The sequence below is a fragment of the Trichechus manatus genome, unplaced genomic scaffold, assembly GCF_000243295.1.
Source record: "Trichechus manatus latirostris isolate Lorelei unplaced genomic scaffold, TriManLat1.0 scaffold00364, whole genome shotgun sequence".
In the NCBI taxonomy this organism is placed as follows: Eukaryota; Metazoa; Chordata; class Mammalia; order Sirenia; family Trichechidae; genus Trichechus; species Trichechus manatus.
This window is the reverse complement of record NW_004444300.1, coordinates 517,912-524,182: the sequence shown is the minus strand read 5'-3', so window position 1 is coordinate 524,182 and position 6,271 is coordinate 517,912. Positions and strand designations below refer to the sequence as shown.

The 6,271-nt window shown below is 38.0% G+C and overlaps 1 pseudogene; it reads left to right on the top strand.

Annotated features, from left to right (window-relative positions):
- The first annotated feature begins 3,971 nt into the window (after positions 1-3,971).
- LOC101357194 (olfactory receptor 4F3/4F16/4F29-like) lies at positions 3,972-5,158 on the top strand (annotated as a pseudogene).
- Positions 5,159-6,271: the final 1,113 nt, after the last annotated feature.

Sequence of the window (6,271 nt, the reverse complement as noted above, 5' to 3'; positions counted from 1 at the left end):
CAATATGTAAAAATAGTAAATAGTAGTGCCAGAAAACCAAACCCATTGCCATCAAGGCAATTCTGACTCATAGTGACCCTATAGGACAGAGTAGAAAGAACTGCCCCATAGAGTTTCCAAGGCTGTAAATCTTCATGGAAGCAGACTGCCACGTCTTTCTCCCAGGGAGCAGCTAGTGGATTCAAGCCATGAACCTTTCAGTTAGCAGTCAAGCCATATATTTGTTCTTTTTTTGGCCATATATGGTTCCTCTATTAACTTTCTTTGGTATCTTTATATGTTATCCTTTAAGCAAATCTTTCTTACTCATGATTTTGGATGACTCCCAAATTTTCCTCTCCAGTCCTGATCTTTTTTGTATGTCATTTATCATAACTTCTTAATCAACAAATGGCCTCCTGACTTTGCTAAATCTTTTATTAGCACCAAAAGTTTGTTATATTTTGGTTCTTTCCTATTGCAACCAGTAGATTCCTCCCCAATTTGTAGTAATAATCTGTGAGTTTAAGTCTTGGCTCTGCCACTAGTAGCTGTGAAATCTTGGATAAATCAGTTTATGTCTGTGTGTCGAATGGGTGTAGGATGGAATATTATTTTGTGTAAAACGCAACTCTTGTTTAAAGTTTGTAATATTAATAATTGTTTTAGATCATGAAAAAATAACCAGTTACATGACAGAGTACACATAGTACTGGATTTGGAATTAGAAGACCCGATTTTTGGTTCCTATCTAAATAGATCTGTAGTTTTGGATAAGTTGCTAACTTCTCTGAGCTTGATATTCCTCATTTATACATGAAAATAATTCTACTATCTGACATATCCCCTGTAAAGGGATACGTAGGATCACATACTAGGATCAATGATGGGAAAGTATTTGGTAAATATGTGCCGTCATTAAGTACCTCAGAAACTTTTAAAATCTGGTAAAAGAATATCTATATTTTCTTCTCTAAGTTAAGGAAGAGCATGAAATATAACTTCTAATTATGTTATGAAGTCTGGAAGATAGAAGCCGTGTAAAATTTCCCTGCTGTGCTGCTTTTGGAACTATTCTCTCTCTTTCTCTGTTTCTCTCTTCCCTTTACATGCTTTTTTTTCCCTTTTGCTAATTTCCATGACTTTGTGAAGTTAAACCAAGGGCCAACATAAACTTTGAGATGAGGTTTCCCTATTTACTAGTTGGAAATTTATAGCAAGAATATCAGGCATTCTCTTGTTGGTAGTGGTTGGGAAATGTGTTAATGCTGTTTTAAATTTGGAAACTTTATGGACTTAAGGAAAAAGATGGTAGAAAAACAAGAACTGTGGAAAATGATGGCCCTGAAGAAATGGCTTTACCTCATAGAAGTGTTATTAACCAATCAAGAAATCTTTACTATTTATCTCACTCTGTATTCTAGGAAACAAAGAAGCCAGAAGAAATAGTCCTTATCATCCTCAAACTTATATTTAGGGAGATAGGATCTATAAAAAAAGAAACCATTGAAGGATGGTAATTAGTAGCAAGGGATTTGCTCTAAATAAGGACCAGGATAGTCTCTTCTCTCAGAGTACCTACCCCTCTCCTCTCAGCTTCTTGAAATCCTACTAATTTTTCAAAGCTTGCATGAAACTTTTTCTCCTTGTAAAGCTTTCTCTGAATTTCCCAGCAGACACTTGTGTCCTTGCGATAACAAACACCTACAACTTCTTCTATGTTGCTATATATTGTGGTTTATTTGTTGTGTGGAACATTTTTTTTAAAAAAAAAAATATGGTACTTTAGATGAAGATTTACAGAACAAGTAGTTTCTTATTAAACAGTACACATATAGTTTTATGACAGTGGTTAACAACCCCATGACAAGTCAACACTCTCCCTTTTCAAACTTGGGTCCCCTATTACCAGCTTTCCTGTCCCCTCCTGCCTTCTAGTCCTTATCCATGGGCTGTTGTGCCTCATTAGTCTCATTTTGTTTCATGGGCCTGTCTAATCTTTGGCTGAAGGGCGAACCTTGGGAGTGACTTCATTACAGAGCTAAAAGAGTGTCTAGGGTCCATACTCTCGAGGTTTTTCCAGTCTCTGTCAGGCCAGAAAGTCTGGTCTTTTTTTGTGAGTTAGAATTTTGTTCTGCACTTTTCTCCAGCTCTGTCCAGGACCCTCTGTTGTCATCCCGGTCAGAGCAGTCACTGGTGGTAGCCGGGCACCATCTAGCTGTACTGGACTCAGTCTGGTGGAGGCCATGGTAGTTGTGGTCCATTAGTCCTCTGGACTAACCTTTCCCTTGTGTCTTTGGTTGTCTTCATTCTCCCTTGCTCCCAAAGGGGTGAGACCAGTGAAGTATCTTAGATGGCTGCCCACAGGCTTTTAAGACCCCAGACACTACTCACCAAGGTAGAATGCAGAACACTTTCTTTATAAACTATGTTGTGCCAACTGAGCTAGACATTCCCCGAGACCATGGTCTGTGGGACATTATTTAACTTTCAATCAAATTTTAAGTTTCCTGGCTTGTAGAAGTGAGAGATGGAAGAGATTAATATGAACTGGGGTTACTGGGGTAATTTCTGTGAAAGAAATAGGATTTTTGATTAACCTTTAAACGATGGGTAGGATTGGAAATGTTCTATAGCAATACATAACTACTAGCCACTTGCAGCTACTGGGCACTTGAAACGTGACTAGTGTAACTAGTGACTGCTACCTAGCAGATCTAAAGTTTGGCTTGTCTATTTTCACTTTATTATTGTTCTAGTATGTAGAATCTGAATCCATATCTGAACTAGGAAATTTAGATGCTTTTTCTACAACTAGTTATGTGTCCCTCACTGGACCACTACTTTCTCATTTCTATATAAGTAACATGGACCACATAATCTCTAGTAAGGCCTGTGGGATAATAGTTTTACAGGAGATTTCATTCATCATGCACAACTGAAGTACGTGTATGTGTGTGTATAAAAGCACATATGTTAAAAGGCAAACTTTGGGATTCATTTCTTCCTATTGTTGAGTTTCTCTTGCGCTTTCTTTTCAGTTCCAAGTCTGAGGCTTCTGTGGACTCGTATATTTTCATTTTACCAGCACTTTACTGTTTTTGCTCTAAGCTCCCTCTTTCCTTAACTCACCTCACCTTTTAGCAGCATGCCTGCGTGCAGTGGGAGCAGACGTGTTTGACCCACAGGCAGAAGATTACATCATCTATGTGGTAACAGTGTATTCCCTGTAAGAATGCGTAAGAATCAGGGAGACTAATGTAGTAGCCTAGGATTAGGGTCAGGGAACTGTCAGACACTAGGGAATTTTGAAACACAGAGATGAGGTAAGAGGGTTTGACACTAAGGGAGATGTGGGGACAGGAGAGGGTCAATGGTATATGCCAACTATGAGGTTCATGTGGATTTCTTCATCCCCAGCAAACTTTAAGAATTTGGGGCTCCAATAGCTGTGGCCAGGGTTCACAAACTTTAGGGAAGGTGAAGAATCTGAGCAGATAAATCAAATCGATTTCCCTTACATTCTTGCCTTCCCTCACCTTTCACACGTTGGCCATGTCCTGCATTTTAACCATTCTACTAGGTACTCCCACTTACAACTCCAGGTACCCATGCAGATAACCTGTGTCCTCAATACCTAGCCAAGTTTTGCCTTGGTCCTATCTGATTTTGAGTCACCTCTATGTCCCTCATCAAGTTCTGTTATACTCATCCCTATTCTGTGGGTTTTAGGTGAATGGCAAGTGTGATTGTGGGTAGTGGTGTGAGAATGACTTTAAGAGGCATATTATATGCCTGAGATGAAGTGAAGTTAAGAGGAGAGACTACTAGAATGGCTGCAAAATATTTCATAAGCAACTCAAGAACAGAACCTGCAAGTTCTGGGAAATGAGACCATTTCCATCTCTTCTTTCTTCTCTGTTTGTGTTCCAATGTACCACCTTTCCTGTCCCTCCCAATCCTTGTCATGTACATCTACTATGTCTTCACATTTGTTCTATTCTCTTGTTTATAGATTGCCCCAGGAGGCCATGGTGATAGGGATACTGCATGTGGAAGTGACATAACTCCTTTAGGTGACTACATGTAAAATGCTTTTTTAGTGATTATATGGCCCTGAGAAGAGATTGAAGGGATATGAAGTTTGCATAGTGTGAATATCTTTGAATAATTAATTATTATAATTCTAGGGCATTAATGCCATTCTTATTTTTGTTTCTTCTTCATTTTCTTTTATCTGATAACTTTAAAGCAGTCTAGCTGATAAATCAATGGCTGGAGCTAATCACTCTGTGGTGTCAAAGTTTATGTTCCTGGGACTCTCCAATTCCTGGGAGAACCAACTTGTCCTCTTTGTGTTCTCCATGTTTTACGTGGCAAGCATGATGGGAAACTCCCTTATTGTCCTTACAGTGATTTCTGACCCTCACTTACACTCCCCCATGTACTTTCTGTTGGCTAATTTCTCCTTTACTGACCTGGGTATTTCCTCTGTCATTTCCCCCAAGATGATTTATGACCTTTTCATAAAGTGCAAAGTCATCTCCTTTGGAGGCTGCATTGCTCAAATCTTCTTCATTCACGTCACTGGGGGTGTGGAGATGGTGCTGCTGATAGCCATGGCCTAGCCTCTCCACTATTTTACTATTATGAGTCCAAAAATGTGTATTTCAGTCCAGGTTGCTGCATGGAAAATTGATTTGATCCACTCTATGATTCAACTAGTTTTTGTTATGAAATCGCCATTTTGTGGTCTTAATGTGCTGGACAGCTTTTATTGTGACTTCCTTTGATTTATCAAACTTGCCTGCATAGACACCTACAGACCAGAGTTCATGGTCACAGGCAACAGTGGGTTTATATCTCTGGGATCATACTTCATATAGATCATCTCCTACATTTTTATCTTGGTCATTGCTCAGAAACATTCTTCAGGTGGCTCATCCAAGGCTCTCTCCACTTTATCAACTCATATCATGGTAGTGATTTTATTCTTTTGCCCTTGCATCTTTGTACCTGGTTTCACCCCACATCACGCCTAGACAAATTCCTTGCCGTTTTTGATGGAGTTCTTACTCCTTTTCTGAATCCAGTCACATACACATTCAGAAACAAAAAGATGAAGATGGCAATGAGGAGAGTCTGCAGTCAACTTACTGTTTACAGATGGATTTCTTAAGTGACAAAAGTATTATGAAGTTTCCTTACTGTTTTGGAGTAACATTAAATTTGTATTATTTCAATAGCAGGAGTTTCCAAGTATATTAACAGTATTTAGTTGTCCCAGATTAAAATAACATTCCTCTTTTAATATCTTAACTGAAAATTTGTGTTGCTTGCTTACTGTTGACTGTGGCATGTGGTGGGGTAAAAAGTATCTCCAGGAGAAGGCCATTTTCTTGTCTCTTAGGAGACATTACTTTGGTGAATTTACCATGGTCAAGGCTTCAAAACAGAGTTTTTTCAGTGTCACCGAGTGGGTTATATAAGAGATTACAGATTAACACTAAAAAAATTGACACCAGATGAAAATATATAATCAAGATGCCAATTTATTAATTTGTCAAACTCACACAAAAAAATCTGTCAAGTGGTCTGGACTTCCACATAGTCCTTACTCATTTTTTCACTACACGGAAGCCTCTGGGAAGTCAAATGATGATGAGAACATTAATGAGCAAGGAATCAGAGCAAGAGGAGTTAATTGGATTATTTAAATATTTAATGATATCAGGTTTTGTTAGCTTAATGCTTATATCTACCTACTAGTATACGCCTGCAATTATAACAGAGACAATAGGATCCTTAGGTCAGGCTGTGCTCTTATCTGGACAGTGCTGGCTGATCATCACAAAATTTATCTTTGACTCTTGTTTGTACTATGCTACGGACTGTCGATCCCCTCTGTCTCCTACAGTCTTAAAGGCATATTCTTTATTTACGTATGTAATTCAGGTTTTTCTATTTCATTCTGCTGATGTGAGACTATTACTGTTGTATTTGTATGATTTCAGTCATCGTAAGCTAATTCTTAGATAGGAAGGTATTGTATATATGACTATATTCCATTCTATAAGAATGAGGGATTTGGATAAAGATCAAGAGACTTAGAAATAATAATTCATATCCACTTCAACAAAGAGCAACCAAGGATCATTCTCAGATAGAGATGTAGTATAAAGAACTTTATAATACATTTTAACCAATTTTTCATTATTAATATTATCTTATAAGTGATCCTTATTTTATGACATAATTTATCTCACTTGACAATTTATTTGCTTTTTCTTTT